The following is a 25422-nucleotide window of genomic DNA, read 5'->3' on the forward strand; positions in this document are numbered from 1 at the left end:
CACAGATTGATCCTCTTTCAGACACCATGACTCAACTTATGGAGCAACACCATCTTATCGATGTTTCTATGCACAAACTGATCCCTACTTGGTGCAACAGAAGAACTGGGGATGCTGCATTAGCCAGGCGATTGGATCGATTTCTCATTAAAGAACATTTGATTCAGGCTCTTCCTAATTATCGACAATGGGTTGGTATGGGTGGAATCTCAGACCACTCTCCTATCTACCTTGAGATCTTAGGGCCCTTCCCTAAACCTAGGGCTCCTTTCAAATTCAATTCCTCTTGGTTAATGAATCTAGACTACATTAAGTTAATCACTGATTATTGGCTTTCCCACCCACCTTCTAGGGGGAGAACCATAACTGAGGGCTTCTGTCAGAATCTTCTCGAGATCAAAAGCCTCACTATAAAATGGGCCAAGGAAAAAAGAGACAGGGATGAAGCAGCCCTCACATCCATTGAACTTCAGATGGCGGACCTACTGGATGAGCATGGCAGAGGTTTCTTATCGGATGAGGCAAAAACTCACCTCACTGGATTAGAGTCACACAGAGCAAGATTCTAAAAGACCGTGAGGAAACTTGGCGCCTCAAGAGTAGAGCCATTTGGCTAAAAGTCAACAATGATAATACAAGATTTTTCCACACTTTTGCCAAAGGCAGGAGGGCCAGCAACACTATTTGGAGTATGCCCACTAAAGATGGTCAGCCTGCCACTTCATTTCATCAGCTTGCACACCTTGGGAAATCACACTTCCGGAAGCTATTCAAGGCCCCCCAAGAGCATCCTTGGCTAAAATTATTCGCATAGCAGGGTTATTCCCTCGATATGTGGATCATGAAGACTCTGAGGAGCTTGTCAAACCTGTTTCCATGAGCGAATTAGAGGGCACTATAAAATGTTTCAAGAAAGATAAGAGCCCTGGGTCGGATGGGTGGACAATTGAATCCTATATTGCGTTTTTTTACATCATTAGACAGGATCTGCTCAATCTGGTGGAGGAATGTAGACTCACTAGTCATCTATATGAGGCCATCAACTCCACCTTCATCGCCCTTATCCCTAAGGTGGACTTGCCCAGTTCCTTAGATGACTTCAGGCCCATCTCTCTATGCAACTATCTCTACAAAATCATTGCTAAGATTATTGCCAGTCGCCTTAAACCCATACTGTTTAATCACTTTCTCCCTGAGCAGTTTGCCTTCCTTCATAATCGACAAATCCATGAGGCTGTGGGCACTACTCAAGAGGCCCTCCACTCTATCAAGTTGAAGAAGCTCAAAGGAACCTTCCTCAAGATTGATTTATCTAAGGCATTTGACAGGGTTAGCTGGTTATACATCAGAATGCTCCTCACCCACTTGGGCTTCCCGGTATCCTTCATCACCTGGACCATGTGCTGCATTACATCTGCATCTTTCAATGTTCTTATAAATGGCTCTACCTCCTACTTCTTTCATACAGAACATGGGTTGAGGTGAGGATGCCCTTTGTCCCCTCTCCTCTTTCTACTTGTCATGGAGGGCCTTAGTAGACTCATGCACCAAGCCAAAAGGGAAGGGAGAATTATGGGGATAAAGATCACTGAACAATTCATCATCACCCACCTCCTATTTGTGGATGATGTGATTATATTTTTAATAGGATGAAGTCCACAATCACTTTCTCTGCTTGCTCAATTCAGGAAATGCAGTCAGCCTCTCAAAACTTTCCCTATCAGCACCTACAATTGGAGTTTGGACTTAAATACCTAGGATTTCGGATCAAACCCCACGGGTACAAGATTGTTGATTGGACATGGTTGGTAGCCAAGATTGAAAGGAGGTTGCACAATTGGAACCATAGATTCCTATCAAAGGCAGGGAGACTAGTCCTCATCAAATCAATTCTGGAGGCAACGTCGGTGTACTGGATGTCATTAGCATGGATTCCTAAAGGCATCCTAGCCCGGATCCAAAAATTATGTTGCAGATTCCTTTGGAGCGGATATAAGGAAGGGAAACCCTTTGCATGGGTGGGATGGACCCAAATCACACTACCAAAGAAGTGGGGGGTTTGGGGACTTAAAGATCTATCAGCTTTTGCCCATTCTCTTGCTGCAAAAATGGGTTGGCTCATCCTCACATCTAACAGTCTATGGAAGGAGGTAGTGCATTACAAATACATCTAGCCATTACCAATCATGGACTAGATCCGGCTTCCTACTTGGAATAAATCAGACATATCATCAATTTGGAGAGTTGTCCTCCATTCTCTACCTATTGGCAGAAATGGTCTAATATGGCACATCAGTGATGGTCAATTAGTAAGGTTAGGCATTGATCTATGGACTGGATGTGGGAACCTATATCAACTCCCCCATGATATCATCTTGCATCTTAAACAAAATGAAATTCACAGGATTGTGGACATAGCATACATGGATAACTCCACCATTTTCACTCAAGCATGGAGATCAGCTGGGGATTTAGGCATCCATGCTCATTGGCATTAGGCATGGGATGATTATTTAAAGGCTTTATTAGAATCCCACATCCGCATCAAAGAAGGGATAGATGAACTCATTTGGGCGCATGATGGGTATGGTATATATACACCAAAAGATGGTTACCCTATTATACAAGCTGCACATACACCTCCTGTACTCACTAATTGGTGGCAACATATTTGGAAACTCAAAGCCCCACCTCGAACCAGATTACTCATGTGGAACATCTTGAAGAACAAAACACCTACTAGAGTCAATCTCATGCACAGGTCATACCATGGTCCTTCCAGATGTGTTTTATGCAAGCAAGCAGAAGAATCAAACGACCACCTTTTCCTTCACTGCGGCTCGGTTATTGAGTTATGGAATCAGGTCCTCACTGCACTTGCTATCACTGCCCGATGGGTCGGGACTCACGTAGTGGATGCCTAGAATCATTGGTGATTGGGGACCACGAATAAAAAGCAACATTGTATTCCATTAATCATTTGTTGGTCTGTATGGCTGAACTGAAACAGGGTTATCTTTCGTGACAAGGCTATCAACTAGCCTTTGGCTATCGCCTGAATTATATCTGCATATCATGACATTCCAGAGGACGATAACATAGCCCTGTACGTACAGTGATTGTCGAGGTCATAAATCGGGGTATATCATGGGCCTACTTTAATGTCACCGCTCAGGAACAGGGCTATGGTGGGGGAATTTTGTTGCACAAATCTGAAACTCACACTTTCCATATTCAAATGGGACTGGGCACAGGCACAAATAATTTCGCTGAATTAATCACTCTCTGTCACTTGCTCCACTTTGCACTTGCACATGACTGCAAACAGATACAAATCTTTAGGGATTCAAAAATCATCATAAACTGGTTCAACAATGCATCCATTTGTCATATGCACTCACTCAGAAACATTTTGGATGAGGCATGGGTTTTTAAATAACAATTTGAATTTATTTCTTGCCATCATATTTACAGGGAGTGCAACCTGGTTGCCGACAAATTATCCAAGGAGGCGACCAGCCCAAGGGAATTGGATCATAAAGGAACAATAGGGGGGATGAGCATTCCATTATTATCATCATCCGTACATAGAACACCATATGAGGGCCAACAGGCCCTAATTTTGTAGTAAAATTTTTGACACAGTTTTTGATATAGACCTATGATGTATATATGACATAGACCTATGATGTATATATTTTTTACAGCACTGATTACAGTCCACCCTTTCAAGTTTTTTTTGTACACTTATTTGATGCCCACGGGCCCAACTTTTTGCATATGCCACTCAGACATCTACAACATGTAATTTTCTTTATATATAATAGAAAATTGCAATTTTTCCCAGGGAAAAAAAACCCAAGACAAGGACTCAGGGGCAACAAAATAAGTCACACCTGCAAAAAAGGAGAAAAAGAAGGAAGGTGATATTGCCCCTACAAAAAGGGAGAAAAAGAACAAAGATGATATTGCACCTTCAAAAAAGGCTAAAGGCGACAATGCATCCTCCTCTCCATCATTTTCAAAAGTTTTAAAGAAAAATGATGTCACTTCCCTCCTTTGATAAGAGGTAAGAAAGATCACAAAGAAAGAAAATCCAACTCCCATAAATCTCCAAGCTTCTTGGATTTGCTGGGAGTGTCTTTTCATAATTCTTAATCATGTTTTTTTTTGTATCATTTGTGTAAAGGGCCTATCAATTAGTATGTGTTGTAAATTTTGTCAACTTTTGCAAGTATTTTGGTGTATTTATGCATATAGGCATAATGGTTTAGATATCAAGAAAATTAAACTTTTTTATCCACAATGAATGGACAATTTTAGAGGTTAATATCGCAAGTGGGCTAATTTTCCATGTTTAAAAAAAAAAACCCATTAATTTCCATTTTTCCTAAAAATTATTCACCCAAATTTTATAATATGAAATTATTTTACTTTAAAAATCGCAAAAAAAATATAAAGACAATGTAAAAAATCATTAGAAGTTTAAATGTTTTACAAAAATATCACCAAACATTTTACAGTTTGCATATTAGGGACTAATAGGATTTGCTAAAGTTTCTAAACTTTAAAATAAATTTATATCGTTAAAATTTTCTCTGCCACTAAGCATCATAAATAGTGGCGTGTATAAGTCAAATAACTCAAATAATTACCCAGTAAGGCATTCCCCTATAATAACAACTCCCCTCTCGCCTTTCTGTCCTCCATATGCGTTGTTTGATTCTTTGTTAAATGATTCAATGATTCTCAATCGTTGATTTGATGGCAGTTGTGACTGGCTAGGCCGTTTCTATTTTTCCTGATTCTTTGTTAGACGATTCAACGATGCTCAGATGGCAGTTGTGACTAGCTCGACCGTTTCTGTTTTTCCTTTGTGCAGATGTAACTACACCAAACTTGTTTCTTTACCTTTAATTTCTAAAAGATGGTTTGATTCAGTAGACCATATTCACGGTGTAGGGTTTCTGTATTAAACAAAGAAGTTAGGGTTTCTTTCCCATTTAGATCGATTCCAGATCACCCTGCTAGGGTTTTTTTTTCAAATTTTGATCGATTTCAGTGCACCCAGTTAACAATAGTTGGTTATGAGGCAACCAGTTTTGATAATTATAGTTTCGAACTGAAATGTATAAGCCATTAAAAGATGAAAATAATGAATTATTGGTTTGATATTTTGGATGTCCGATTAATTGTTTGGGTGAGTCCTTTTTTGTTCTCCCATGCTCCCACTAAAAACTGTGAAGTCTCTGGTGAGACTTGAATAAGGATGGATTCGCTAGCTTCCGTGCATCTTTCTCAAACAATTATAATAACCCAAATTTGTTGTGACTTGTATTTCATTTTCTGGTGAGCCATTAAAAATTGTTCAATTTGTATATACATGATGAAGCACAGGTGCATGGTTTATCACAACATTTTGAAAACCATTATTAAGTATATATGTTTTAACTCCCATGCAGCTGTGGTGCCTTCCTTTTTAAGTAACTTGATGGGGAAATTCTTCGTTTTATTGTTAATTCAAATTTGACGGATTTTCGAAAAACACAGAGATATAATTTAGTGTATTGCCGCCAATTTTTTCTTTTGTTTTAGAACGCATTTTGAAGAATCTTCTTTAGATCTTTTTGTTAGACTCGGTCCTGTCAGTCCCTTGTCAGAATCAAATTCTCCAAGGTTCATTTCTCGTCATTCATTGATGTTACTGTGGTCCAGAAAAGAGTCATTTCAGAGTCAAGGTTTTATAGTTGGTCTTCAAACTTGTCAAATGATTCCTACAGGCTAGAAGAAGGTTCAGTGAGTTTATATTTCAAGATGGTTATCAATGCAAGACAGGGTTTTTGAAGAAGAAATCGTTAAATGTGTTTTCAAATATGTAATTATTGAAATTTTTCGATAGAAAGCATGATGTTTTTCAGAGCAGATTTAAGGACAGTGCTATCCATGCCAATGATGAGAATGATTCCTTTACACCTGAGGAACTTCGGCAGCAGGCCCAGGAGGAGAAAAAGAAATATCATACTCTTAAGAAAGAAGGAAAAGGTGAGGAAGCATTACAGGCATTTAAACGAGGCAAGGAGCTCGAACGCCGTTCTGAAACTTTAGAGCTTTCTTTGAGAAAGAGCATGAGAAGGGCTGTCATCATTGCTTGATGAAGTTGCTTTCAGTTTCAATGGTGGGAAGGACTCTACGGTTTTGCTGCATCTTCTACGGGCAGGATATGCTCCTGTTGAAATGGGAGAACCTGGAGGTAGTGAACATGTATGCTCTAAATTGAAGCATCCAATAAGGACAATCTATTTTGAAAATCCAGGGGCATTCCGAGAAATCAATGCGTTCACATATGAGACGGCAGAAACCTATGACTTGCAGATGGAGATTATTCGGCTTGGTTTTAAGTCTGGTTTAGAGGCACTGCTAAAGGAAAAGCCTGTTAAAGCAATCTTCCTTGGTACCCGTATAGGCGACCCTAATGCGGTATATTAGCACAGGCGAGGGAATGAAAATTTTTAGAATACATATCTTGGGTTGGTCAAGAACAATTCTACCCAAGCTCAGAAGGATGGCCACCTTTCATGAGAGTGAATCTCATCTTGGATTGGTCATACAGAGATGTATGGGCTTTTATTCTTGCATGCAAAGTTCCATATTGCACGCTTTATGATCAAGGATATACTTCAATTGGAAGCATTCATGATACAGTACCAAATGGGTTGCTGTGTATTAACAATTTATCTGGTGATAAAGAAAAATTCAGATATTCCATAGGCTGGGCAGTCACTCATCGGGCAGTAATTCCTAATGATATTGATGCTATCTCTGAAACAGTTGAACAGCAGTGGCATGGTGTTTATCTTTGGCAGCGTTGGACCTATTCATTTAGATGTTTCGTTGGCTGGAGTTGCGAAAGTCTTTGGTGTGCGCTTGGCTCCTGATGAAGAATTTGAGGAATATCTGAGACAGTTCATAGGAGAAGAGTGCTCTGGTTTTTAGAATGAGATGGCTTGGCTACCTGAGGGAGATCTGTTCAGTAAACCATATAATTCCAAAAAGACTCGTAAATATTCCCTCAAATTTGTGCATGAAAATTTTATTACTTCAAGGTAAGCTGCAATTCTCATTTGTAACGTGACGCTGAGAAATATGATTGAAAATTGGACGAGCTAATTAAGCTCGTTTTCAAAATTGGAAACTGGAAGGTGCGCTACGCGTTGGAGGTGTGCGCTACGCACTGGGATAGCGCGCTACGCACTCAATCCAGCACAAATTTTGTTTGTATTCATGCGACCAGATCGTGTCTAATCGCCTCCAAAGCTTACACGCAATTCGATTATATATACTTCTCTGCTTAGCCACCCAGGTGAAAGGGATTGAATCCCCGCCCTTCAAAAATGGTGAAGTTAGAATCTCATGAACTGTTTGAAGCTTTGAATCTGAAAGTTTATGGCTGTGGCCAGCGGATATTAGTTCTCTCACACGGCTTTGGAGGCGACCAATCGATGTGGAAATATATTTTTCCATACCTGGTGCCTGATTTCAGGGTCATAGTATTCGATATGATATTCTCTGGCGGTGTCAATCCCAACCATTTTGACTTCGAATGATATACTGGTTCACTCTCTGCTTATGCGAATGACCTCCTCGCCATTTTAGATGAGTTTAAAGTAGATCAGTGTGTGTACGTAGGTCATTCAGTTTCTGCTATGGTGGGTTGTCTTGCCTCCATCAAAAGTCCAAGTACAGGATTGTTTGAAAGATTAATATTACTATGCGGTTCCCCAAGGTATTTAAACGATGAATCCTATGAGGGAGGATTCGAATGTGGAGACATCGATGGAATCTTTAGTGCAATGAAATCCAACTATTCAGTATGGGTTTCAGGATTTGTTCCTCTACTAATTGGCATGGATGAACCATCTCTGGTACAGGAATTCAGTAGTAAATTGATAAATATGAAGCCGGAAATCGAACTTGTGTTGCAAAAGCCATTTTCCAGAGTGATATGCGATGTGAAGACCCCGTGGGACATAACGGTTCCATTGAGCGTGCCATATTACATGCAGTGCAGCCTTGGAGGAGAGAAGAATTTGGCGCACATCCTTGACACCTGGCCCTTCACTTCATAATATCTTGCGAGCGAAGTTGTTAAATTTCCTCCTTGTAATAATAAAAGGGCGAAGGAAGGTGAAAAGTCAGAACACTAAAGCCAAGAATAAACAAAGACATCTGTCACAGCAGAAGAATAGGATTCGTATTCCTATTTATGACTTCAGTTAGTAATACAAATGGGGTCTGCGCTCCAATTTTTAGTCTTTTTGGTTAGTCATTAGAGAATTTCGAGGAGAAGGTTGTTCTCTGTTCTATTTTTGTAACTTCAGGTGAAACAGCGCCCTTGTTTTGGGTCGTTCTGTTTTCTTCTAATATAGTTTATTTATTGTATGGAAAATGATTTGTAGGGGTTGGGTTAGAGTTCTGAGAGCTGGTGTAGGAGAAAAACAGAGCTTCTATTGTACAGTTTGACAGAGATTTTAATAAAAAATGCAGCTCTGACCCCTGAGATTCCTGTGGTATGAAATTTAACATTTGTCTCATCCTTTGTTTCATATGTAATCTGTTGTGTTCCATTTCATTTCATTTCTAAATGAATACTTTTAAGTGAGAAAGGCAGAATTCAAATTATTTGCTCTGTCTTGAGGAAGTGTTCATATTAAATGTTTTCTTCTGTTTGACAAGGATTCATCTTCTATGCCCTTGTCAACCTCTCAATAGTTCACCCACTCCACATTATTTCAAATTTGATGTTAAACTTCTTGCCTATCTTGCCTCAGGAGATAATCTGTGTTTTTGATTATATTTCTCTGTTTCAAGCTGTTCTTTGCCCATGCAGCCCAAAAAACCCAATCATTTATTGAAAACCCCTTTCTATCAATTTACTAGCCTAAAATCAGTATTCCTTATCGGTCATCTCAGCCCCTTTGAAAACTTGTCTGCCGAGATAGACCCGGAGAGAGCCCTCTCCTGTCCTCGTAGGGCTAGCTACGAGGTTGAGCTTGGTTTGATGTTGCCTTGAGTTTTGCCTTCCTCAGCCTGGGGAAAATTCGAGCGTTAACACTTTTGATAGTTTTTTATTTTATTTTAGACTTTTAATGTGTTTTTACCCCATATATATTTTGGGTTTTTTAGGATTTTCAAGAAACGCAGATATATAATTTGAGAAATTGCACCCCAAATTTTTCCATTTTAAAACATTTTTTAAGAATTTTCTCCACACCTTTTGACGATTTTTTCATTTTATGTCTTTTAATGTGTTTTTACCTGTATTTTTCATGGTAATGTAAATCAAATCTTTCCATTTTCAAGTTCTCCACTATGTTTTTTTAAATGAAACGAACAACTCTCATTTACGTGTGTTTTTTAAATATTGTAAATAAATATTTTGGGAAGTCCTCTTCTAATTTTAGATTTTCATTTTAAAACTCTTTTGAAGAACTCTTTTGAAGAGTGTCTTCTAACCTTATGGATGGATTTAATATTTCACAATTTTGGTTTTTTAAAGGTAATATAATAATTTTATGTGTTGTTTCTTTCCAAGCATAATGGCCTCCACATTAATGTTAAAATGCAACACGGAAAAGGTGAGGTCTTGAGCTAAGCTCCCGCGCGACCGCACTGGTCTCTGTGCCCTCCCGGCCCCTGCCTGGCAGCCCCGCTGCTAGGTCTTCTTTGCGCCCCCCCTGGGCTCCCCTCCGCCTGCTGCTTTCCCTCAGGCCTCCTGCCCGGCCCTAGCTCTGGGGTCCATCCCTACAGCTCTCGTTCTCTTCCCGGATCGACTGCGCCCTGGCTCTTCTCTAATTTCCAATGGCTGGGACTGAGCCATCGTCCCCAGAACCGGAAGACTATGAGAAACTGTTCGCATCTCTTATCCCTGAGAATGCATCAACAAGAATCCGTCCATCTGCGACAAAGTTCGTCAAGAAACTTGATGAAATCCCTGAAGTATCTCTTCCCCCCACCCTCCCGAGGAAGGCAGCAATCGCTTTAGCTGAAAGAGGCCTCGTAGGCCAGTTCACCGGCCTCTGGCCTTCGCCCAGAGCAGTTCAAAAATGGGTGGAACGCAACTGGAATGCAATAATACAAGGAAAAATAGCCATTAGATTCTGTGGAAGGGGCTTCTACACCTTTCTGTTCGAATCAAAAGAGGACATGAACCTTATCTTTATAAACGAGCCCTATTTCATGGACTCTCGAGGCCTCTACCTGAACAGATGGTCTCCTGACTTCGACCCGGAAATGGACATTCCAAATGTTGTCCCGGTTTGGGTCCGCCTACCCCATCTGCCGCTACACTGTTGGGGAGACGAATCAGTAAAGGCTATTGGGAACGCAGTCGGTAAATACATTGACAGATTTGAGCCAAAGGAGAACATGCATGCATGCGCAAGGATTTGCGTTGAAGTCGACCTTGGGAAAGGCCTGCCGGAAGCCATCAAGATCAAAGTAGATCAATGGACACACATCCAACAGCTAGACTACGAGCAGCTACCCTTCAAATGCAAGGTATGTCACGAATATGGACATTTCACAAACAGGTGTAGCAAGTTAAAATTAAATGAGTCTAATGGAAATGCTGAAACCTCCGAAGGCTCTTGGGAACAAGTAAAAAAGAAAAAATCTACCCCCTCACAAGGTCCTAGCGCCAAGCCTTCCCCGGAATCCCCTATTGCTCCTCCTCCCCCCCCCTCCAGTTCAGCCCCTCCCTTCCCCTCATCCTCCAACCCTTTCGAATCCCTGTCAGTGGAAGATCCCATATCTCCCCCCTCATCTCCCCGAGACACTGCCCTTGCAGTCATCCCCTCCCCCTCGCTGCCCCCGTCCTCTCCTCCCCCAACCATTGAGCGAATCCTTACCAGAAACAAACTGAAAGAAGCTAGCCTCTCCTCTGACCCTCCGAAAAAAGCAGGCAGGAAGTCAAACAAGGAAATCAGAGATGAAACAGCAGCGAAAGAAATGGCCACTGGAACTCAGCAACCAATGGACACATACCTAAACAAACAAAAAGGAAATGGGGAAAAGACAAAGGAGAGGAGCGGGACTCACTCAAAAATTGGTAAATGATGATATTGGTCTCTTGGAATTGCAGGGGGATGGGCTCCTCCCTAAAAGCAAACGCAGTCCGGGATATAATCAATCAACAGCAACCAGACCTCCTCCTTATCCAGAAGACCAAAATATCTGAACAAGACTTCCAAAAACATACCAAAAGATACAAAAGCTTTACAGGTACAACAATAGGCGCAGCAGGTGCCTCAGGAGGTATAGGAACTCTATGGAACAAGAACAAATGGGACCTCACCAATCAACATTCTTGCAATTGGTGGGTAAGAAGAGACCTTAAAAACAAAGTCTCAAAAGAAGAATGCATTGTCTATAACATCTATGCCCCGAACCACTACAGGGGCAAAGCTCTCTCCTAGGAGTCAATAACTTCAGATTTGCAGGCCGCTCAAGATAGGAACATTTTCTTGGGTGGAGATTTGAATCTAATAAGGAATGTTGAGGAAAAACTAGGCGAGAACTTCCTCGTGGACCCTTCAAGAGACTCGCTGGAAGCAATAATCCAAACTCACAACCTTATCGACATCCCTCCTCATAACGGGAAATTTACTTGGAGCAACAAAAGAATTGGCATCCACAACATCAAAGAGAGACTTGATAGAATCCTTGTACATGAAAGAATTGTAGCAGGCTTTTCCTTAATAAAAAACAAAATCATCCACGCCTCTGCCTCAGACCATAAGCCCGTGGTCATGACTTTGGACAAGGGAAGAAATCTGGGGCCCCTCCCCTTTAAATACAACAAAGTCTGGGACTCCAAAGATGACTTCCGCACTCTTATAAAAGATAAGTGGGCTAAGGAAGTCACTGGCTCGCCCCACTACATTTGGGAAACAAAATTAAAGTCTCTAAGAACAGCTATAAAACAGTGGGCAAGAACAAACGCAGAAATGGAAAACAAAAACAGAGCAGATCTTCATAAGCAGTTGGACCAGTGGAACCAGGACAAAGAGAACATCCAATACACAAAGGAGGACCAAATCCAAGAAAACGAAATATACAAGGAACTCTACAGGCAAAATAGAATAGAGGAAGAAGAACAACGTCAGAAATCAAGGTGTCTCTGGCTTAGAGCTGGAGACAAAAACCTTCCTTCCTCCACAACAGCATAAAGCTCAGACGGGCCGGAAACCAAATCGACAAAATTTTGGCAGAAGGGAATGAGATCAACGACCAAGAAGGTATCAAAGAGGCAACGCACAGACATTTTAAAGCTATTTTATCAGCAGTTCCTCACTCCTCGGACAGCACGGATTTCCTTAGACCTGTTGAGAGTAAAATCTTTGATTCGCAAAATAGAGAACTGGACCTCGATGTCTCAGAGGAGGAGATCAGGTTGGCGGTCTTCAGCATGCAGCTGGACAAGGCCCCGGGACCTGATGGTTTCACTGTCGCCTTCTTCAGAAATCACTGGGACACAATAAAAAAAGACTTCGTAAGGATGGTAAAAAATGTTTTCAAAAAATTCAAAATGGGGGAAAATACTAAATCCTCACACCTTGCCCTCATCCCCAAGGACCTTAATCCCCTTTCCTTCGACCGTTTCAGGCCTATTTCTCTATGGAATGTCTCTTACAAGATAGTCACTAAAATCCTAGCCAATAGGCTTAAAAAGCTTCTTCCCTATCTCATTTCAGAGAATCAAGGAGGATTTGTCCCTCACAGACAAATCACGGACAACGTCATTTTGATACAAGAAGCAATTCACAGTAGCATCAACAGAAAAGAAAGAGACATGATCATCAAATTAGACATGGCAAATGCCTTTGATAGGGTTGACCATCACTTCTTGACAGAAGTCCTCAAAAAATTCGGGATCTCCAACAAATTCATAAGTATCATCATGGAGTGCATCTCTAATCCCTGGACCGCCCCCCTGATCAATGGTCGACCAAGCAGTTACTTTAGAAGCTCTAGGGGTCTGAGACAAGGCTGCCCCCTCTCACCTTTTTTGTTCATCATAATGGCGGAAACCTTGAGCATCCACTTGGAAAAACTTCGCAAACAAAAGGAGATCACTGGGATCAGTATAGAAAGAGGGACCAAAGAAATCAATCATTCGCTCTTTGCGGATGACACCCTTCTAGTCGGGGGAGCCTCAAGTCTGATGGCAAAAAGGTTCAAGAAAATTCTGGACTCATTCCTAGCAGCCTCAGGGGGAAAGCTAAACAATAAAAAATGCAAGATATACACCTGGAATGTCTCTTCTCAAATCATGCAAAGAATCTCCTCGATACTGAACATTCCAGTGCAAAGAAACTGGAGCTATTTCTCATATTTGGGTCTGCCCTTAGCAAAAGATACAGTCAAGTCCGAAATTTGGGTAAAGCACATAGAAAAAATGAGAGGTCTTCTCCAAAGCTGGGGGTTGTCTTGGCTAAATTTGGCTGGCAGAACTACCCTCATCAAGGCTATCCTTTCAGCCCTCCCCATCTATCAATATGCAGTAACCTTGGCTCCCGCCAGCACCCACAAGCATATGGAACTAATTATGAGAAGCTTCCTCTGGCAGGGAGGGAAGCAAGATTCAAAAAAATTCAGCCTTGTCAGATGGGACCAAGTTATTCTTCCATTCGAAAAAGGGGGCCTAGCCATCAAAATCCCAAGTCTCTCCAATAGAGCTATGGGATTCAAACTTTGAAAAGAAAGTATCTCAACGGTCCAAATTCTAATGTCCTCTATGAATCAATTGTTGAAAGACCGTGCACTTCTGTATGGAAGCTCATCAAAAAAGTCCTCCCTCAATTCAGAAACCACATATCAAAAGTGCCTGGCAATGGTAAGGAAACAAATATCTGGTCAGACAGAATCATGGGAGCAAAGCCAAGAAACCTACTCCAGAACTTCAGACCCCTACAAACTTGGATGGAAGCAAAACATTTGATATCTCTATATGACATCTCCCTTTGGGATCATAATAGTTGGCTTGATTGGAAGGGCCTCCCTCTCCCAAATGATCTCAGGGATCTTTGGACCGACCTTAAGACCTCTCTCTCAGGATTTGCCCCCACAAACAAAGTGGCTGATGACAGGTACATATGGGACCCCAATAGAGGAAACTTCACAGTCAAAGAGGGGTACAAACTTCTACAGGCAAACACAGCAACAGGTAAATGGAACCTCTGTATAGCAGTGTGGAAATCAGAGTACTTGCCAAAGATCAAGTTCTTTAACTGGACCCTTCTCAAAGGCAAGATACTCACAGTTGAGAACCTTAAAAAAAGAGGTATATTTGGCCCTTCAATATGTTGCCTTTGCCGTGCAGAGGAGGAAAGCAGCCAGCAGCTCTTTTTCGACTATCCCTATGCCCAAAGCTGCTGGAATCAGCTAATCAGTCCTCTGAAAATAGGAGAGACCTTTGACCAGCTTCCCTCTCTATACAAAAATTGGGAGAAATGCTACCCCTGTCCCAAGAAAAACAAGGCCCCTATCCTTCGCCTGTGGAAATGCATCCCCTCAATGATCAGCTGGCAACTCTGGCTCACCCGGAACCATTGTATCTTCAACAACCAGAAGCCAAACCCAGGCCGCACCTTGGCAAAAACTATGGCTCTTATCTCTGATACAATAAGCGCCAACTCTGTCTCTCAACCAGACCGATCCAGTTGGCACAAAGATGAGAACGATTGGTTCAACAAGTTCTGTCTCAGCTACGACAAGAACAAGCAATCCCACTCCAAAGCAGACAAGAGAATGAACAATTGGAAACTTAGAGGTACCAAGGAGGACATAAGTCAATGGCTTCTAGCACAAAATCGAATCACTCTCCAGTTTGATGGAGCCTCCAAAAATAATCCGGGGAAATCTGGTGCAGGGGGAATTATAAAGGATCAGTATGGCAAAGCTCTTCTAACATATGAATGGAGTCTGGGTCAAATTTCAAACAACATGGCCGAGGCTTACAGCCTCCTCCTAGGCACAACCATTCTGAAACAGATGAGAATCCAGAACCCAATCATCCTGGGAGACTCGGCAATAGTAATCGCAGCTATGGCTACAGGGGGAGAATTCAAAAAAGCGGCTCTCAGCAATCTAAAACTAAGGATCATGGACAACATCAGTCAATTGGGGGACACCACCTTCAAGCATGTCTTGAGGGACAATAATAAAGAAGCTGATACATTCGCCACCAGGGCAACCAACAGACCCATCAGTCAAATCAGAGAAAATGACACCACCTATGACAAGCCAATCCCGTAGCCCGATCCTCCATTCTCCAAACTCTCTGAATATTGGTCACCTCGGTAATCATTATACTCCTCCTGTTGTCTACCCGAAGCTTGTCAAGCCGCCCGCAGCCTTCATCCTCCCTGACACTGACCCCCTCCTCACCTTGAATGACGCAAATGAAATCTTTGTCGCCAATATGAACAGGTACGGGCTCAAGATATCTCAGAACCCCCGTGACATTCCCAATCAGGAGTTAGGCGCTTGTCGCATCAAAATCTTCATTGACTGCAACAAAAATCCAAGGCCTGTTCTCAAGACCAGCCAAATCCCTGCGCATCAATCAACTGACCCGGTCGATCAGCCTCTCCTTCCGCTTTATATGCACCAGAGAACCTCTCTCCTTGCACAGCATAGAGCTTCAGCTCCTCTAGTGCAAAAGCGCAAAGGCTCGACTTATCTCAGAAAGTTTCCGGAGCTCTTCAATTTCAGAGGCTGCATCACGATCAGCGTCGACAGGAGGCTGCCTTCATCCATTTACAGTGGTAATTTTTGTGCTCTTAAGTTCTTGTTATATTTTAATTCTAACCAGAGATCTGTTTGCTTGAACCAGTGCCCTCTCCCTTCAGTGTTCTCCCGCTTTCTGGTCTCATCTGCCCCGCTGCTCTTCTTTCCCCCTTCCTTCCCCCGCATCGCTGCTCTCGATCCTCCTCAGATCCGCGTCCTCTGCCTGTTCTCTCCTTCATCCTTTCCCCTTCCCCCTTCTTCCTTCTGCTCCCCCTGTTTCTTCCCTCTGTATCATCTTCTCCAAATTTCCCTCAACAGAGGCTCTGAAATGGCCGAGAATCCAACAGACCGTGAGCCAGCTGAGAACCCCTTGGAGCGTGTAATCACCAACAGTAGCTGTACTTTATGCAAAGCTCACTGTTTCATGATAGCAAGATTTGTAAAGCACTTCAACGAACTCAAGGAGGAATTCCAAGCGGACAGCAAATCAAAAAGAAAAAAGCTAGAGAAGCAGAAAGCGGAGATTGAAGGCCTCAAGGAAAAATGCAACCATATGGAAGAAGCCATCGCTCACATCAAAGCAATAACCCAGAGCATGCAAGCAGAGGCCTCGACAAGGGCCAGCGCAAAAAAGGAGCCACAGCCCGATGACTCTGTCAACCAGCAGCTGTAAATTGATATATGTCTTGTAAATTTTGTTTTCTAGCAGGCTTGTTTGTACGGCAATATAGTCGTTATCTTTTTCAAACTACATTCCACAAGTCCACCAACAAGGATCAAGGGTCTGCGTGCCCATTTTGGATCCTCCCCTCTCTGCTCCCGCTATCATATGTAACAGGATTTATTCCTTGAAGTTTTTATAATACATAAGTAACCAATTGTGTTAAAAAAAGAAAGTAATATAAACACAAATTTTACCCATTTTCCAACTCTCTAATATATGTGTTTTTAAAGTAATGTGCTTTGTTTATGTATTTTTTACGTAATGCTTATTATATTTTATTGGTTTGTGGTTTGTGAATTTTTTTATTTGAAATGTTAAATTTACATTAATTTAGAAAAATAGTCCACTTAGGGGAGGGTGGTGGAGTTCATCCACATGTTACAGTTGTAGATATTAAAAATAATATTAATAATAATTAAATGAACTTTATTTTTAATAATAATGCAAATAAATATTTTAAAATATTTTCTTATATTTAAAAATATATATATATAAATAAATATTCTATTTTTTTATATAAAAAATTTTGTTCTAAAATATTTAATTTTAATAATTAAAAAAACAATGTAATAAAATTTTAGAGGGAAAATTAGATTTATAAATTCTATTAAAAATAATATATATATATATATATATATATATATTAGTTTATTATGTAGTAAGGGGTTTCATGTGAGAACAACTCTCTTCTCACTTTTTTGTCATCCATATGCCTTTTTGTCCTCCATATGCGTCATTCGATTCGGATTCGTGGTTGTGACTTGCTTGGTCGTTTCTGTTTTCCCTTTATGTAACTGCACCGAAGGTGTTTCTTTACCTTTCATTTCTAATCCTCCATATGCGTCATTCGATTCGGATTCGCGGTTGTGACTTGCTTGGTCGTTTCTGTTTTCCCTTTATGTAACTGCACCGAAGGTGTTTCTTTACCTTTCATTTCTAAAGGATGGTTTGATTCACTCGACCATATTCATGGTGTATGCTCAACAGTTGATTTGATGGTGGTTATGGCGGTTGTGACTCGCTTGGTCGTTGTTGTTTTTCCTTTGTGTAGACCATATTCATGGTGTATGCTCAACAGTTGATTTGATGGTGGTTATGGCGATTGTGACTAGCTCGGTTGTTGTTGTTTTTCCTTTGTGTAGATGTAACTGCACCAAACATGTTTAAACAAGTTAAATGGATTTAATAATGTTGGTCTTAAAAGACTTTTATCATGCTTGATTTAATAATGTTTATACATTGTTTTATTATATACAATGTGAGAATTCTCTCTATATGATACCATGTATATATGATTATAATTTCATTAGAAAATATTTTGGATTTAAACTAGTTAAATGGATTTAATAATGTTTGTCTTAATAGACTTCTACTGTGTGTTTGATTTTAATAATGTCAATACATTGTTTTATTATATACACTATGAGAATTCTCTATATATGATACCATTTATATATGATTATAATTTTATTAGAAAATATTTTGGTTGGCGGAGGTAAAGTATTTATGGAATTGTTAGCGTATGTTATTTATGGAAAGATAACATGTTGCATGTGTTGGTATATATGTGTTGTTTAGGTATAGTTTTAATGAAAATTGATATTTTTAATTTGTTAGGTGGCCATTTGTTTAATTAGTTAATTTAAAATCTATTTATAAAGTGTGTATGAATGAATATGATAATTGTTAATTATTTGTTAATAAAGCAATGACAGATAATGTAGTTGAAAACAAAGTGAGTTTTTCATTTTGTTTAATAGAATCCATATATAAGAAAACCATTGCTAACATCATTAGAGATGATAAAGGAAATAGACACATGTAGTAGTGACTTATTGTTTTATTTTTATTTTGTAGAGCATGTATGGGCATGGAGGGTGCTAACTCTATGCCTCAATTTCTCAGCAACTATGGTTCGTTGCCAACTATATTGGCCCATGGACTTAAGGGATGGACATCACATGGGTTGTGTGCTCCAATCTTGAACTAATATACTCAACCTTAACCTATTAAAGTAGTCTAAATAAAAAAGGTTGGCAACAAGAAAAATACTTTTTATGATTTCTCACATCAAGTTTTAAGAATCCATAATTATATTCAAATTGTTTACTAAATAATAAATAAAAAAAATTAATTAATAATACATTTATATAATTTCCTTACTATAAATATGTGATGACATTTTAGAAAAAAATATTTTGTTTAAAGTAGAGTGTAAATACCCATATTATAGTACATCATTTTGATACTTATGATATACATATTAAATATTATACATCATGTAAGAGTAATTTCTTTTATTTTGTATATATTTAAAATGTGTAATAACATATTAGTGACTATTTAAAGTCAAGATTCCCCTGTAATAATACATTTATATAATTTCCTTACTATAAATATGTGATGACATTTTAGAAAAAAATATTTTGTTTAAAGTAGAGTGTAAATACCCATATTATAGTACATCATTTTGATACTTATGACATACATATTAAATATTATACATCATGTATATATTTAACTTGTGTAATAACATATTAGTGATTATTTAAAGTCAAGATTCCCATGTAATAACATGACATGTGATGGGTTAGAGATGTTGATGTCAAAAAATTATTTTGATGAATACTATGTAATTCAAATGTAAAAGCCAAAATTGTTTTCTTGTTGATATCAATAATTACAAGTTAGTAATGCAATATCACATATTTGTCATATAATTAAACATGTGAATAAGAAAAGTGCATAAAGGATCTACCTTAATATAAAGTACAACAACATTTTTAAAATCTCTTTCTTATTATTTTTTGTCATAAGAATAAAAATATGAATTAAGAATCTATATAAATAAATGTTAAAAAATAAGAATTAATTTAACGCATTTACTTTAGTTAAATTCAAGTGAATTTATGCGTTAATGATAGGAAAAAAATAAAATTTATTTGTAATGTTTAACTTCATTAATGAATTATTATCACACCTTTATAACACATTCCACCTTTATTGCAGAACCTTTTCCCATGAACCTAGCTTTATGCTTGTAAAGTGAGCCATTTACTTTATACTTGTTCTTGAAGACCCACTTGCAACCAATCGATTTGATTTGGTTCCCAACGGAGGGTCCACCATCTTCCACGTTCCATTCTTTATCAGAGCATCATACTCTTTTTGCATTGCTTCTTTCCATTCATCATGAGAAGCAACTTCTTTGAAGGAATTTGGATTGAAATTTATAGACAAATTTAATTCAAAATCATAAGAAACATCCATATCAATAGTTGAATTAGAATTGTCTACATGACCTTCATTATGTCTAGTAGAGCTTCTTGTTTCTGTCTTTGTAATCTCATCAGGATGAACACTTTCAAGTGTCTTAGTGAGCCATTTTGGAGGACCTTTTTGAGACGGCCCAAGCGATTCAATGGATTGAGATGGGGCTGAATCAAGAGTTAGGCTTTAAATTCTCTCAATCATATCACTCAAAGTGTCTTCTTGATTAGTGGCTCAAGCTTCATGAAGGGGAGAGAGTGCTTCAAAAGGAGATTCCACAGATTGATCCATAATAGGGATCCCTACTTCAGTAAGTGCAATCTTATTATCAAATTCCTAAAAATATTTTGCATGCCCGAATTTGTCCAAGCGATCAAGCTGTCGCTCAACAACATTTTTAGACAATATAAACTTCTTATTTACTTCATGATAGAGATGATATGCTTTGGAGGTATTCGAGTAACCTATGAAGACACATTTTCAACTCCTTGCAAAAGTTTGTTTCTTTGTTCCTTAGGTATCAAGGCATAACAGGTGGAACCAAAAACCCTAAGATGCCTCATCGAAGGAATGTGGCCATACCACGTTTCATAGGGAGTCTTGTTTTTTTAGAGCATGAGATGGACACCTATTCTTAATATACAATGCACATAGAATTGCATTAACCTAGAACATTAACTTAACATTTTTTAAAAACATCATTGAACGTACCATATTTAAGATTGTCCTGTTCATTCTTTCAACTGCACCATTTTGTTGAGGATTATAGGGCACAATTTTTTGATGTTGGATCCCATAACGGAAGAGATAGTTTTTAAATTCATTTGAAGTATATTCTTTTCCATTTTCAGTAAAAATAGAGCCAATATGAGATTGTGTATTGTTTTCAATCCATGCATGAATGTTTTTGAAAGTTTCAAAAGCTTCAGATTTGTTCTTCAATAGATATACCCAACATATTCTGGTTTAATCATCAATAAAAGTCATCATGTATTTATTCCCATTTGCAGAAGGAACATGAATAGGGCCACACAAGTCAAAGTGAATCAGTTCAAGCTTTCTATGTGCTTTGGAATGAGAATCATGAAATGATTGTTTGTTATGTTTTCCTTAGAGACAAGCATCACATTGCTTAAGATTCCTAGGAATGGTGGGAAAACCAGTAACACTATTTCTCTTCAATAAATGAATATTTCCATAGTTCAAGAATCCAAATCTAACATGCCATAAGAGACTCGATGATAGTGGACCTTCATCATATTGAGAACTGAATCGAAATTTATGTGCACGAGCAGAGGTTTCTTGCAACTTCAAGAGTCTTTCTTCTTCTATCCGAGTCATGACAAGTGAGTTATCTGATGCTTTTATCACCTCAACCTTGTTGGGATTGTAGTATTGGAATTGATGTCAATAGGGTCATGTTTTTGCTTTTCATATGCCTTATGACAATCTGATGATGTTGGTAGTCCTCCTCAGGATGACTGTGATGAGTGTTGGGTTGTAGTAGTGGTCAGTTTGTTGGTCTTGTTGGTTGCCATTGATGTCAACTTGGTTGTGGAATGACTTAGTGCAAGATTTGGAGGCTGAGTAGAGATGGTTGCAGGGCATGTTATGATGGCTTGTTACAAGTTTATGTTGCTACAAGTATTGGAGGTGCCTCCACAAGTGTTGGAGGCAATTGGATGACTTGAAAACTATTGGGGGTAAACAAACCCAAGGATACTCTAGATTTCAAAGCAGCTGCATGCATTTTCAGGTTTAATGGACATGGCACGCCACCTTCTTCAAGATGTGGATAACCCATCTATGACATTCAATCAACCCAACGCACATGGTTTAAAATAAGTGTTCACAATTCCCTTGAAGCCAAATTAATATGTTTGTTTGTAATAACTATGTATAAATGTGTACACAAACTTATTGACAATAATGCCATTGCAGTAAAATAATTAGAATTAAATAATATCCACCTAGCAACATTGTACAATGGGTGCATATGGTTGGTCTTTTACATTTCAAGAACCAATATGCATCCATCAACATTATACATTTAATGTGTTGTTATTAATGTAAGCTAGTTTGAAATTTCAACTTTATTTGGGTCCACATGTTATTTATTTATTTATTTTGTTTTATTTCATTTTATTCTTATTATAATTATTTGGTAATTGGTTATTATAGTTATTTTCTAATTGCTTACGGTATATCCAATAGCACATAAGCTCAATATACTAGGAACTTACTACTTAGCAAGAGTTGAGCTTCCACAAGGGTGGGGGAGTCTTACCACAAGAATTTATGACTTACCAAGAGCAATGGCTCCAAGTGGGCAGGGAATTTGAAACCGAGTTGAGATTCATCCCATCAGTGGACAAATTTTAGTGAAAATGATAGCTATGGGATTTGAAACAATTGAGGGAGTTGTTTTAGTGGCCATATGATATAGGGCACTCAAGATGACAATTTCTTGATTACCATAATTTTTTTGTGGGCATTGGTTAAAATTGACAGTAATGCTTCCCCTTATTTGGTTCAAAAATTTTGCAAAAAAAAAAACATTTATTATGTTTCTCAATGTTTTTGAATCACAACATTTTAAAATATATTTTGTGAAAATTCACAATATATTAATGTACAAGAAGAAAGTACCGAAGAACTAGATTTATTAGTGAAATTGTGATAAAAAAACAACTTTCTTTCATGCAACCTCCCTTGCATTTATTTCTTAGAAGCTAAGGTAATGAAAAAAATAATCACAATTATGGAAAAAAAATATGAGGCTTCAACAAATCCTTAGTTTTGGAATAGTGTCCATTGACCTTTGAGGCTATTAAACCTGTAATTTAACTAGTCAATAATTTCTAATTTGATAAATCAATTGTTTACATATCAAATTTATAGTTTCAATTTGTTTTTATCCCTAACTAGTCAACAATTTATAATTATATAAATTAAACCTTTACATGTCAAGTTTAAAATCGAGTACGTTTCACAAAACATCAAATTCCATCAAACATCAAATTCGAGCAAGGAATCAAAATATGTTTGTATAAATTTTTATTTAAAATATACTGAATGTATAAAGAGATTTAGTTATCTCAAAAATATTTCATTGTTTGATTGCAGGTTCTTTTCCATGTCAGTAAAAAAAAAAAGAGAGGTAAACTTCCACAACCATTAGATGTCAAGTACAAGAATATTAATAATTATACTTGTTCTTTGTTCACTAGGCTTTGAGAATGCTATTGAATGTAATTATACTTGTTACTCATACACTGGGTTTTGAGAATGGTATTGAATTTAGTACCACGTGGATTTTCATTTTGGACATGAAGGTTGTTGTTATAATATCTTCCGTTGTTGTTTTTGATGTGAGGATTTCTATTCATTTTGATAAATGCAATGATAATTAGCTATTAATGAGTATTTTTAGAAGGTGATGTGTTTTTGTATACCATAGAAGTTTAAGTTTATCATGAATCTATGGCAGTTTGAGCATAAACTTTATTTTCTTTGTCATGGTCATGGTTTGGGTTATGTTGGTGATGTTAAGAATGTAGTATCTATGTCTTGTTTAAATTGGTTATGTGAACATCTGGGTGAATAACTGGTGAATATTTTCTTATCATGCTTATTACTACCAGTACGTCATCCATGTGTTTTTAGATGCGTCGTTTCTTTTGTGTTTAGTGATTTATCCAGATATTTTGTATCAATTTTTGTTATGATTATATTATGGTGAGGTAGTAATTTAGTTATTTATCCAGATATTTTGTATCAATTTTTGTTATGATTCTATTATGATCAGGTAGTAAAGGCTTTATAGTTTAGTTTGTTGCCATTTTAATTAAGTTTGGAAGATTGACCACCAAGGAAACAATTTAAGATGTATCAAAAGCACATACATTCTAGAGTCAACTAGATTAATGGTAGCAAGGGATGAGAACCACTGAACACAAAATGAAACCATAACCAAACCAACCATAGTCTACAAATAACAAACTTCATACTTCTTACTGTCAAATTTGGATAAACTTCACATTTCCTTAATTGTCAAATTTAGGCAAAGGCCTAATAAAATATCAAACTTCATTACAGTTTAAGCTCCAAATTCCATAGTAGGCCCAAGATGGAATCAACACATCAAGAAAACAACTAGCATAACTTCGTGAAAGATAATGTAAAGAAACAAAATTTCATAAAAGTTTTACTTCTTTCTTCTATACTATTATTTTCCTATGTTATCGCTTTACGACGTTTCTTTTGCAACATGTGATGCAATAGGTATATCCCAACACAAATTTTTATAATATTCTCATTCCAGTATATATATATATATATAAATTTAGTGAAATTACTTTATGATATTGCAATAATATTATATTATTTAAATTTTAAAAAATTGTAAAGTGTATAATATTTTTATTACTATAATTATTAGATTGGAGAATTAGTAACAAGATAAATTCTCGTAATTCTATCACTTAATCAAAGTTAACAACATTAATCTATACCACTTAAACTATCTATCTCAAATTATTTTAATACTATCTTATTTAATAAATTAATTTACCAATAAAATACGCCTAAAACATAAACAAACCTTTCTCCACTTCATACCTAAAACAACCCCAATATTTGAAGTTTCGGACTTCTTCTCCCCACCCACATAGTGTTTTGCAAATACACACTTGTGGTGTCTCCTTCATCATTCATGTATGGATATGGATATATCCACTCTTATTTAGTTCTATTAGGAGAAAGCCTTGAGATAAGTAAAAAGTATTAAACATTCTTGTAGAGAGAGAAGCTGGACGAATTGGAATTTTATTTATTGGCAAAGGTTTGTTTTTTTATTTGCAAAGGTTGTCGTGTAATGTTTTTATTTCTTTTTCCCTGAGGAGGAAAGCTTACACCAGAATTATTTAAGCTTGTTTTTAGTTTCTCAATTTTGGTGGTATTGTTTTTATATTTTTTGAGATAGAAGAAGATAAGATATTTTTTTGTCTTCATAAGATTTATTGAGCTATATATTTTTTGGGTTGATATGAAATTATTTTTGGGTTGATATGAAATTTTTTAATAAAATAAATAAATGTGTAATTTGTTTTTAATTATAAAATATGTTTTTAATAAAAAAAATATTAAACATTTAAAAAATAATAATAATGATATATATGATATTATTTTTTTAAGAAAAAGAAAATATAGATTGTTTTTTGCTTTTCAAATTAAAAAGAGACTTTAACCTATCTCCTATGTTATAATAATCTTCATCAGAAGTCTCGTATATGATATTTGTTCTTACAAACCCACTAAGAACAAAAATCACGACTCGTAGTTAAAAAATTTTATATCACTATGGTTGTTGGTGTATCTACATATTAAAAGAAAATGATAAATTTAAAACTACAACATCATTTTTATTAAAATTTTATATATTGATTTATGTGGTATCATTTTTATATATTGATTTATATGGTGTTATGTTAATGTTGGTTTTTTTCCTTAGTTAGTGCTTTCTAGTAGTGCTTAAGAAATCTTGAGGCTCCCCTATGGAAATTTTTTGTGTACAACCATGGTGAATGATGGTTCTATGTTGACAAGAGAGTTAGAGACGTATTGGAGAGGTAGGACAT

General features: G+C 37.6%; 2 pseudogenes; both read left to right on the forward strand.

Annotated features, from left to right (window-relative positions):
* Positions 1-26: 26 nt before the first annotated feature.
* LOC149180292 (bifunctional cytosolic FAD synthase/FAD diphosphatase-like) lies at positions 27-7107 on the forward strand (annotated as a pseudogene).
* Positions 7108-7391: 284 nt separating this feature from the next.
* LOC149180293 (strigolactone esterase D14 pseudogene) lies at positions 7392-8126 on the forward strand (annotated as a pseudogene).
* Positions 8127-25422: the final 17296 nt, after the last annotated feature.

The sequence above is a fragment of the Pinus tabuliformis genome, chromosome 3_2 (assembly GCF_031772625.1).
Source record: "Pinus tabuliformis cultivar Carrire ecotype Pingquan chromosome 3_2, CPIR1, whole genome shotgun sequence".
Taxonomy (NCBI): Eukaryota; Viridiplantae; Streptophyta; class Pinopsida; order Pinales; family Pinaceae; genus Pinus; species Pinus tabuliformis.